This window comes from Rhinopithecus roxellana, chromosome 9 (assembly GCF_007565055.1).
Source record: "Rhinopithecus roxellana isolate Shanxi Qingling chromosome 9, ASM756505v1, whole genome shotgun sequence".
NCBI lineage: Eukaryota > Metazoa > Chordata > Mammalia > Primates > Cercopithecidae > Rhinopithecus > Rhinopithecus roxellana.
The window spans coordinates 88,629,270-88,641,760 of NC_044557.1; the positions used below are offsets into that span (position 1 = coordinate 88,629,270).

A 12,491-nucleotide genomic window follows, 5' to 3' on the forward strand; every position below is an offset into this window, starting at 1 on the left:
GTAAATAAAAATACTACAACAAACCAAGTTGAGAAAGAAACTGCAGGGGTGTGGTTCCAAGACGGATGAATAAGAACAGTTGCTCCAGTCTACAGCGCCCAGAGTGAGCAACGCAGAATATGGGTGATTTCTGCATTTCCAAATGAGGTACTGGGTTCATCTCACTGGGGCTTCTCAGACAGTGGGTGCAGGACAGTGGGTGCAGCCCACCAAGCATGAGCTGAAGCAGGGTGAGGAATCACCTCACCCGGGAAGCACAAGGGGTCAGGGAATTCCCTTTCCTAGGCAAGAGAAGCTGTGACAGATGGCACCTGGAAAATTGGGTCACTCCCACCCAAATACTGCGCTTTTCCAATGGTCTTAGCAAATGGCACACCAAGAGATTATATCCCACACCTGGCTCAGAGGGTCCCACGCCCATGGAGCCTCACTCATTGCTAGCACAGCAATCTGAGATTGAACTGCAAGATGACAGCGAGGCTGGGAGAGGGACGCCCACCATTGCTGAGACTTGAGTAGGTAAACAAAACAGCTGGGAAGCTCGAACTGGGTGGAGCCCACCACAGCTCAAGGAGGCCTGCTTGCCTCTGTAGACTCCACCTCTGGGGGCAGGGCATAGACAAACAAAAGACAACAGAAACCTCTGCAGACTTAAATGACCCTGTCTGACAGCTTTGAAGAAAGTAGTGGTTGTCCCAGCATGGAGTTTGAGATCTGAAAACAGACAGACTGCCCCCTCAAGTGGATCCCTGACCCCCAAGTAGCCTAATTGGGAGGCACCCCTCAGTAGGGGCAGACTGACACCCAACATGGCTGGGTACCCCTCTGAGATGAAGATTCCAGAGGAAGGATCAGGCAGCAACATTTGCTGTTCAGCAATATTCACTGTTCTGCAGCCTCTGCTGCTGATACCCAGGCAAACAGGGTCTGGAGTGGACCTCAAGCAAACTCCAACAGACCTGCAGCTGAGGGTCCTGATTGTTAGAGGGAAAACTAACAAACAGAAAGGACATCCACACCAAAACCCCATCTGTACGTCACCATCATCAAAGACCAAAGGTAGATAAAACCACAAAGATGGGGAAAAAGCAGAGCAGAAAAGCTGAAAATTCTAAAATTCAGAGTGCCTCTCCCCCTCCAAAGGAACACAGCTCCTCACTAGCAATGGAACAAAGCTGGACAGAGAATGACTTTGACGGTTGAGAGGAGAAGGCTTCAGATGATAAAACTTCTCCGAGCTAAAGGAGGAAGTTCAAATCCATCACAAAGAACCCTGATGAGGACACCTGATGAGCTGAAAACAATTGGACGAGAACTACGTGACAAATGCACAAGCTTCAGTAGCCTATTCAATCAACTGGAAGAAAGGGTATCAGTGATTGAAGATCAAATGAATGAAATGAAATGAGAAGAGAAGAAAAAAAAAAGGGGTAAAAAAAAAACGAACAAAGCCTCCAAGAAATATGGGACTATGTGAAAAGACCAAATCTATGTCTGATTGGTGTACCTGAAAGTGACGGGGAGAATGGAACCAACTTGGAAAACACTCTTCAGGATAATATCCAGGAGAATGTACCCAACCTAGCAAGGCAGGCCAACATTCAAATTCAAGAAATACAGAGAACACCACAAAGATATTCCTCAAGAAGAGCAACTGTAAGACACATAATTGTCAGATTCACCAAAGTTGAAATGAAGGAAAAAATGTTAAGGGCAGCCAGAGAGAAAAGTCATGTTACCCACAAAAGGTAGCCCCTCCAACTAACAGCGGATCTCTCAGCAGAAACTCTACAAGCCAGAAGAGAGTGTGGGCTGATATTCAACATTCTTAAATGAAACAATTTTCAACCCAGAATCTCATATCCAGCCAAACTAAGCTTCATAAGTGAAGAAGAAATAAAATCCTTTACAGACAAGCAAATGCTGAGAGATCTTGTTACCACCAGGCCTGCCCTACAGTGCTTCCTCCTGAAGGAAGCACTAAACATGGAAAGGAACAACCAGTACCAGCCACTGCAAAAACATGGCAAATTGTAAAGACCATCGATGCTAGAAAGAAACTGCATGAACTAACGAGCAAAATAACCAGCTAACATCATAATGACAGGATCAAATTCACACATAACAATATTAACCTTAAATGTAAATGGACTAAATGGTCCAATTCAAAGACACAGACTGGCATATTGGATAAAGAGTCAAGACCCATCAGTGTGCTGCATTCAGGAGACACATCTCATGTGCAGAGACACACATAGGTTCAAAATAAGGGATGGAGGAAGATCTACCAAGCAAATGGAAAACAAAAAAAAGCAGGGGTTGCAATCCTAGTCTCTGAGAAAAGAGACTTTAAACCAACAAAGATCAAAAGAGACAAAGAGGACCATTACATAATGGTAAAGGGATCAATTCAACAGGAAGAGCTAACTATCCTAAATATATATGTACCCAATACAGGAGCACCCAGATTCATAAAGCAAGTCCTTAGAGACTTACAAAGAGACTTAGATGCCCACACAATAATAATGGGAGACTTCAACACCCAACTGTCAACATTAGACAGATAAACAAGACAGAGAGTTAAAAAGGATATCCAGGAATTAAACTCAGCTCTGCACAAGAGCACCTAATAGACATCTACAGAACTCTGTACCCCAAATCAACAGAATATACATTCTTCTCAGCACCACATTGCACTTATTCCAAAATTGACCACATAGTTGGAAGTAAAGCACTCTTCAGCAAATGTAAAAGAACAGAAATTATAACAAACTGTCTCTCAGACCGCAGCGCAATCAAACTAGAACTTAGGATTAAGAAACTCAAAACCGCTCGACTACATGGAAACTGAACAACCTGCTCCTGAATGACTACTGAGTACATAACAAAATGAAGGCAGAAATAAAGATGTTCTTTGAAACCAATGAGAACAAAGATATAACATACCAGAATCTCTGGGACACATTTAAAGCAGTGGGTAGAGGGAAATTTAGAGCACTAAAGAGAAAGCAGGAAAGATCTAAAATTGACACCCGAACATCACAATTAAAAGAACTAGAGAAGCAAGAGCAAACACATTTAAAAGCTAGCAGAAGGCAAGAAATAACTAAGATCAGAGTAAAACTGAAAGAGATAGAGACACAAAAAGCCCTTCAAAAAATCAATGAATCTAGAAGCTGGTTTTGTAAAAATATCAACAAAATTGATAGACTGCTAGCAAGACTAATAAAGAAGAAAAGAGAGATGAATCAAATAGACACAATAAAAAATGAAAAAGGGGATATCTCCACCGATCCCACAGAAATACAAACTATCATCAGAGAATACTATAAACACCTCTACACAAATAGAAAATCTAGAAGAAATGGACAAATTCTTGGACATATACACCCTCCCAATACTAAACCAGGAAGAAGTTGAATCCCTGAATAGACCAGTAGCAGGCTCTGAAATTGAGGCAATAATTAATAGCCTACCAACCAAAAAATATCCAGGACCAGACGGAGTCACAGCCAAATTCTACCAGAGGTAGAAGGAGGAGCTGGTACCATTCCTTCTGAAACTATTCCAATTAATAGAAAAAGAGGGAATCCTCCCTAAGTCATTTTATGAGGCAGGCATCATCCTGATACCAAAGCCTGGCAGAGACACAACAAAGAAAGATAATTTTAGACCAATATCCTTGATGAACATCGATGCAAAAATCCTCAATAAAATACTGGCAAACCAAATCCAGCAGCACATCAGTAACCTTATCCACCATGATCAACTGGCCTTCCTCCCTGGAATGCAGGGCTGGTTCAACATAAGCAAATAAATAAACATAATCTATCATATAAATGGAACCAAAGACAACAACCACATGATTATCTCAATAGATGCAGAAAAGGTCTTTGACAAAATTCAGCAGCCCTTCATGCTAAAAACTCTCAATAAATTCGGTATTGATGGGACGTATCTCAAAGTAATAAGAGCTATTTATGACAAACCCACAGCCAATATCATACGGAATGGGCAAAAACTGGAAGCATTTCCTTTGAAAACTGGCAGAAGACAGGGATGCCCTCTCTCACCACTCCTATTCAACATAGTATTGGAAGTTCTGGCCAGGGCAATCAGGCGGGAGAAAGAAATAAAGGGTATTCAATTAGGAAAAAAAGGAAGTCAGATTGTCCGTTTGCAGATGACATGATTGCATATTTAGAAAACCCATCATCTCAGCCCAAAATCTCCTTAAGCTGATAAGCAACTTCAGCAAAGTCTCAGGATACAAAGTCAATGTGCAAAAATCATGAGCATTCTTATACACCAATAACAGACAAACAGAGAGCCAAATCATGAGTGAACTCTTATTCACAATTGCTTCAAAGAGAATAAAATACCTAGGAATCCAACTTACAAGGGATGTGAAGGACCTCTTCGAGGAGAACTATAAACCACTGCTAAATGAAATAAAAGAGGACACAAACAAATGGAAGAACATACCATGCTCATGGATAGGAAGAATCAGTATCGTGAAAATGGCCATACTGCCCAAGGTAATTTATAGATTCAATGCCCCGTTAAGCTACCAATAACTTTCTTCACAGAATTGGAAAAAACTGCTTTAAAGTTCATATGGAACCAAAAAAGACCCCGCATTGTCAAGACAATCCTAAGCCAAAAGAACAAAGCTGGAGGCATCGTGCTACCTGACTTCAAACTATACTACAAGGCTACAGTAACCAAAACAGCCTGGTATTGGTACCAAAACAGAGATATAGACCAATGGAACAGAACAGAGTCCCCAGAAATAATACCACACATCTACAACCATCTGATCTTTGACAAACCTGACAAAAACAAGAAATGGCAAAAGGATTCCCTATTTAATAAATGGTGCTGGGAAAACTGGCTAGCCATATGTAGAATGTTGAAACTGGATCCCTTCCTTACACCTTATATAAAAATTAATTCAAGATGGATTAAAGACTTAAATGTTAGACCTAAAACCATAAACACCCTAGTAGAACACCTAGACAATACCATTCAGGACATAGGCATGGGCAAGGTCTTCATGTCTAAAACACCAAAAGCAATGGCAGCAAAAGACAAAATTTACAAATGGGATCTAATTAAACTAAAGAGCTTCTGCACAGCAAAAGAAACTACCATCAGAGTGAACAGGCAACCTACAGAATGGGAGAAATTGTTTGCAATCTGCTCATCTGACAAAGGGCTAATATCCAGAATCTACAAAGAACTCAAACAAACTTACAAGACTAAAACAACCCCATCAAAAAGTGGGCGAAGGATATGAACAGACACTTCTCAAAAGAAGACATTTAGGCAGCCATCACACACATGAAAAAATGCTCATCATCACTGGCCATCAGAGAAACGCAAATCAAAACCACAGTGAGATACCATCTCACACCAGTTAGAATGGCGATCATTAAAAAGTCAGGAAACAACAGGTGCTGAGAGGATGTGGAGAAATAGAAACACTTTTACACTATTGATGGGACTGTAAACTAGTTCAACTATTGTGGAAGACAGCATGGCGATTCCTCATGAATCTAGAACTAGAAATACCATTTGACCCAGCCATCCTATTACTGGGTATATACCCAAAGGATTATAAATCATGCTGCTATAAAGACACATGCACACGAATGTTTATTGTGGCACTATTCACAATAGCAAAGACTTGGAACCAACCTAGAAGTCCATCAATGATAAAGTGGATTAAGAAAATGTGGCACATATACACCATGGAATACTATGCAGCCATAAAGAAGGATGAGTTCAGGTCCTTTGTAGGGACATGGATGAAGCTGGAACCCATCATTTTCAGCAAACTATCACAAGGACAAAAAACCAAACACCGCATGTTCTCACTCATAGGTGGGAATTGAACAACGAGAACACTGGGACACAGGAAGGGGAACATTACACACTGGGGTCTGTCCTGGGGTGGGAGGACGGGGAGTGATAGCATTAGGAGATATATCTAATGAAAATGCCGAGTTAATGGGTGCAGCACACCAATGTGGCACATGTATACATATGTAACAAACCTGTACATTGTGCACATGTACCCTAGAACTTAAAGTATAATAAAAAAAAAGAAAAAAGAAAAAAAAAAAAGATACTTTGAGAGACAAAAAAAAAGAAAGTGTGGAAGACAGAAAAGAACTTTGTGTTTTTGTACCTTAATTAGAAATTTTTTCTTCTTTTTGAGCAAGGGGACCTGCATTTTTATTTGGCTGGATCCCACAAATTGTGAAGCTAGCTCTACTTCTGTATCTATGTACAAAAGGATTCTCCATTTTTCTGGTTTTGTGACTTCCTCAAGGAAGCATTTCTTAGACATTCCAGTCCATTATGTTGCTCTTTCTTTATGGCCCCTTTTCTGCCATGTGTGTGCATGTGTGTGTGTACATGTGTGTGTGTGTGCGCGCATGTGTGTGTACATGTATATGTGTGCACATGTGTGTATGTGTGTGCATGTGTGTGTGTGCTCCTGCATGTATGTCTGTATGTGTGTGTGCATGTGTGTGTGTGCTCCTGCATGTATGTCTGTATGTGTGTGTGCATGTGTGTGTGCACATGTGTGTGTGTGCGCATGTGTGTACATGTATATGTGTGCACGTGTGTGTATGTGTGTGCATGTGTATGTGTGCTCCTGCATGTATGTCTGTATGTGTGTGTGCATGTGTGTATGTGTGCATGTATGTGTGTGTGCGCGCATGTGTGTGTACATGTATATGTGTGCACATGTGTGTATGTGTGTGCATGTGTATGTGTGCTCCTGCATGTATGTCTGTATGTGTGTGTGCATGTGTGTATGTGTGCATGTATGTGTGTGTGCATGCACATTTGTGTGTGTGTTTCCTTATAGTTGTTTCTATTTTACATGTCTCTATTCTCTCATAGACTATAAACACCTCAAAGGCAAGGGGTGATATCATCTTCATGGTTATATACCCGGTTAGAAAGGAGTGTAAAGCTCATTTCTTGAAAAAATACATAGTGAATTCAACACAATATGTTTCCCACAAAGATCTATTTTTTTTAAAAAAGGCAACTTTGGAGAAATATGAATTGTCTTTGGAAATTAGTTGGGATTATGTGGGATTATGGAATGATGTACAGGGAGATAACACTGCCAAATTAGTTGAGAAAAATGTGACTGTGTCTTGCATGCTATGCTGTTCAGTGTGGGCTTAGCCTATTGCAAGGGAATTTTTAAGCTGGGGATTTATTCACTTTTCAACAAATGTTTGTTAAGGATCTATTATGTGCTGGGTGCTGTTCGTGGTACACAGGATACATTAGTGCAAGTTCCCTGCCCTTGTAGTGCTTACATTTTACTGGAATGACATTTTCAGATCTATGTTTTACAAAGCCCACTATATAGATATTATCCAGAGGTTTCACCACAATGTGGATGCATTGTCAGTTTGAGATGTCCTTTAGTGATCTTATCATTAGTATTTTTAAAACTCGGAATCTTATGGCAATCAACCTTGTCCCAACCCTGGAAGTCTCATTATCTGATCTAGGAATGAGGAATTCAAATATTATGTCAATAAATTATTACTTATAATTTCATTTGTCTTTCTTTAAGTTAATCTTATATGAATTCTTGAAGCATCGTGCTGCCCTGTGATCTACTCCGTGAACACAAATTAACAAGTATAGATTTTCAAGTGTTCTAGGATTAAAGAAATGTGAAATTTTACATTTTACAAGGAAGTAAAAGGGTAGAAGAATTCAGAAGGACAGTTTGCTGTTTCCACTGAGTAAAGACCTCTGCCCTGGTACATAAATGCTTGGTACCATCTTTATTGTTTTAAATTCCAAATCATCAGCCTAGAGGTGATCAATGACATCCCAAGACCATATGTAGCTATTCAGCCAACAGTAGACATTACAAAGAAAAGAAATATCAAGGGTCAGAACCATGAAGAATTCCTCCAACTAAAAGAGAAGCTGGAGGAAGTAGTGTCAGCACAAGGGATAGAAAGAATAATCTCAGTGATGCCGGAGGAAGGGCAAGTGCCTTTAGGGCTTATGGAGGAGAGAGGGACCTAATCATGATTTTGTTGCATTTTTTTCAGATGTATTTTTCTCATTATATGAAGATATATTTTAAACTAATAGCTTCCCAAACTCTTCTTCTATTTAGATTACCTAAGGAGCTCCAAAAAGGGCATAGGAACAAGACAAAGAATACATATATATATATATTTTTTTGCATCCCCCTAGAATGGTAATGCACAGCGTAAATTAGGTGACCAAATCTTACTTTATTTTATTTTCATAAAAGTATAATTCAGAGTGGTAATAAAGTAGCACTGTCCATTCTTTGGACAACTCATAATGGGCAAAAACACACAGAATTACCTCAAAACTTATCAAAAAGGAGAACAGATTTGCTCATTAAGACGCTACAGACAAAAAAAAAAAAAAAAAAAAAAAAAAAAAAAAATGACCTGAAGCTTACAGAGCAAAAAATACATAGTCAATGAAGAGAAATGTTTTTATAACTGCACAAACAGTAATTCCAATGCAGTTGTCAGAGCATAATGCATAGGGAATTGGGACATCAGATTGAATTATGTAAGATAAGAGTAATGAATAATTTTGTTTATAAGGTTATTAGCTAAGTGCTTCTCCATTCACAGTGAATTTCTCAAGAGAACAAGTGGCAGATTTTATTCCTATAGAGGGTTTATTACTTTTGCTAATTTGACAGCTCGATGATTATAGTTATAGGTCATGGGTTTACTCTGCATGAGATGGGGTTAGGCCAGGCAGAAACCGACTTCAGAATCAGGCACAAGTTTTCATTTGTAGAACAAAAGCCAAGGTCATAAAGGAAAATCAGGTCAACCTTTGGCGATCATTAGGATATGCTCACTATCTGTAACCTTTGATTACTCTGGAACCATCTTCTTCACCGAGTTTCTTCTCCTGAACTTTGGATGTGTCATTTTTCATGATATCCAAAACATCTCCAGTTGGCTTTACCTGCGATACAGAACACTCAATGCCAATACAGCCATCACTGAATTAATGCTTTTTTAAAGTCTACATTTCTTGTCTTCCCTATATCATAGAGTAATGGGACCACTTGGTCTCAAGAGTCAGAAATCATGTCATCTCATCTACTGCTTATTTATTAACTTCCAATCACCTTGTTCATTCTTTCTCATAAATAGCTCTTAATCTTTTCTTTCATTGTCATTATTACAGTAACTGGCTTCCCCCCCCTCCCCCCGGACCTTATTCATTGCTGTTTGCTTAAATTTTAAGACTTTGCTATCCGGAGTTCTTGTCTTCAGTTCCTTTCCATTCAAAATACACTCTGCCTTGAGGAGAAAATGTAGAAATAAAAATATGATCACACTTTTCTGCAGTTTGCAATTACTTGGACATTTGCTATCAAGGTTGACACTCAAGGCCGACACTCAAGGCCTATTGATTTCAGAGCTTCTATAAGCCACACTTGTCTTTCTCTCTAAACTCATGGGCACACAATGTTGAGAAAAAAGATTAAGAGTTCAAGTTATAGAGTCAAGAGGTAAGAGTTCCTATCCTGGATTTTCTCTTTAAGCTTTTCTCATACTTAATGTCACTCAGTTTTCTCATCTGTAATATGAGGATGATGAAAATTACTAATGGAACATATGCATATATTTCTGGCTAGTATTAGTTAACACATATAAGAACTTAGACTATTGCTTGGCTATAATAAAAGTGCTCACAGATTGTAAGTGTTATTATTACTTTTAACTTTTCCCCTAAGTGCAACTTTATGGTCTTGAATGTCCCTCCTTTTCTTATATTTTTATAGATTTGCATATACATTTCCTTTTGCCAAGAAGCCAATCTTATCCTCTATGACAATTTCAGCTTAACTTATCCAATGCTAGGAAGCCTTCTCTGATACATTAACTCTATCCCTACTACCAACGATCATTTTTTTCTGAAATCATTACTTTTGCTAATTTGACAGCTCAATGCTTATAGTTATAGGTCATGGGCTTACTCTGCATGAGATGGGGTTAGGCCAGGCAGAAACCGGTTTCAGAATCAGGCACAAGTTTTCATTTGTAGAACAAAAGCCAAGGTCATAAAGGAAAATCAGGTCAACCTTTGGCGATCATTAGGATATGCTCACTATCTGTAACCTTTGATTACTCTGGAACCATCTTCTTCTTCTGATTTCTGTTTTCTTTTTTCTTTTTTCTTAGACACAATCTTTCTCATGTTGCCCAGGCTGGAGGCGCAATCTCAGCTCACTGCAACCTCCGCCTCTGCTTCCTAGGTTCAAGCGATTCTCCTGCCTCAGCCTCCCGAGTAGCTGAAATTATAGGTGCGCACCACCATGCCCAGCTAATTTTCATATTTTTAATAGAGATGGAGTTTTTCCATGTTGGCCACGCTAGTCTACAACTCCTGACCTCAGGTGATCCACTCACCTCAGCCTCCTAAAGTGCTGGGATTACAGGCATGAGCCACCGCACCCAGACCTGATTTCTGTTTTAATAGCGTTGTATTTAGCTTGGTAACTGGTTTTGTATCATTCATTTACTTATCTACCTCCCATCTAATGTGTATTCTTGAGGACATCTCATTTTAGTATTCTCAGTGTGTATGCATGGTATACACTCAATGTGTGTCTGTTAAATAAATCAATGAATAAAAATGAATTATGAAATAGCCATGGTAAAAAAAAAAAAACAAAAATAAACATAAAAGATGATTAAAAACAGGAGAAGCTTTACCACACCTAAGAGAATACTGTAAAAATATGGAGGAAAGCCAAATGTCTGGTCTTTCTCCTCTAACTGAGTGGTCAAAGGTCTGATACAGTTGATGAAGTCTCTGTGGGTTTTAATTTGGTGAGGGGAGAGTATCTTTTTAAATCTAAGATTGCATCAGAAATAAGAGACCATAAAATGCCAAGATGAAGGAGAAAAACAAGGAAGAGAAAGTGAAAATGCAAGATCAAGATGTAATGAAGAACTTAAGTAGATTCTTATCATCTGAGAATGACGCCAGAGATTCAAAATCCCCAGAAGACATGAGGCTTTGCATAGCAGGTCTATCTGACAAGATCAAGAATATTTTCTATATGATTAAGTACCCGAAGCAGGTCAGTTACACTAGCCAATCCTTGCATATAGGCCACAGCAGAAACTGAAGATCAACTGCCTGCATTTTTAGTCTAAAGTAAGAGAGGACAAATAAAATGTTCTGGTTAAATATAGTTTTTGTGTTTGTATGCTTGAAGTTCCAATTTTCTTACTCTTGATACATGCAGTAGTGTAGGTCCATCCACATTCTAACAGAGGGTGTAACTCTTATAATTGTAACTATCCTTCACACCACTTTTTTCATATTTGAAATGGAATATGAGTTTTCAGTGACTTTGTGATACATCCACTTCACACCGAGGCTGACTACATTTTTCAGAATCCTATTTCTTGCATGTGCTCACATAATGTGATCTACAAGTAAAATTCTCAGGAGATTTGTAGGACAGAAAGGATACAACACCCTTCTATTCAGCCATGTGCTTTGTTGTTGATCTACTGATTTACCTCATTGATACGAAGCAGCAACTTCTCTACCTTCTTTTGTCTTCTTCTTGTGCTTTTCCAACTCTTGGGTCAAGAGTATGTGTGTTTAGGTGTTTAACAAAGGGGTCCAAATCCTGCAGGGTACATGTGTAACCCAGGGTAGAGGCAGAAGTAAGTGATATGGATTTCACTCCTTCTCCGTGGGTTTCCAGCTCATGCCTGCAGATTGCACCCTGCTTTAGCTCTCTACCACTTTACACTACCTTCCCTTCCTGACGATCTGTCCAGTTGTCTCCAAGCTCTAGCATCATCTCCAGAAAGTCAGCTTACAGAGACTGCCCAAGCAACTCAACCATTGTGTAAGTCAAACTTCTTTTGACAAATTTATCTTTATATCTATCACAGGTCCAGATGCATTTGATATTCAATCTCAGGAAGTTAAAACAAGAGTCCTCAGCACTGACACAATTCTCAATGATAAGTTATGTAGTCATTGAACTATAGTTTCACTTTCCCTGTGAACTGGAGAGTAAGTCATCAGCTGAGACTGGTATAGAACAGAGAGATGAGTGGAGTGAAGAATGGTGGAAATATATATATATATATATATATATATATATATATATATATGTATGTATATATATGTATATATATATATATATATGTATGTATATATATGGTGGAGAATAGGAGAAAACCTAGCTAAGGAATCTCTTCCAGGTTATCTGGACATTGGTAAAAATGGAATATCTGTTATATTTTTATGAAGGTTCACAACAGCACAGAGGGCAGACCATGGGATGTCTCTCTTTCTTTCCCTCCTCTCTCTCTCTCATGCACACACACAAACACACATACACAAATGTATAAAGTAGTTCTGCTTCTGTGGATGAATCCTGATGGATACAATTTTTA

General features: G+C 39.0%; 1 pseudogene; it reads right to left on the minus strand.

The window, feature by feature from the left end:
- LOC104663368 overlaps positions 1–9,053 on the minus strand; it is a 47,235-nt pseudogene extending 38,182 nt beyond the window's left edge.
- Between the last annotated feature and the right edge of the window lie 3,438 nt (positions 9,054–12,491).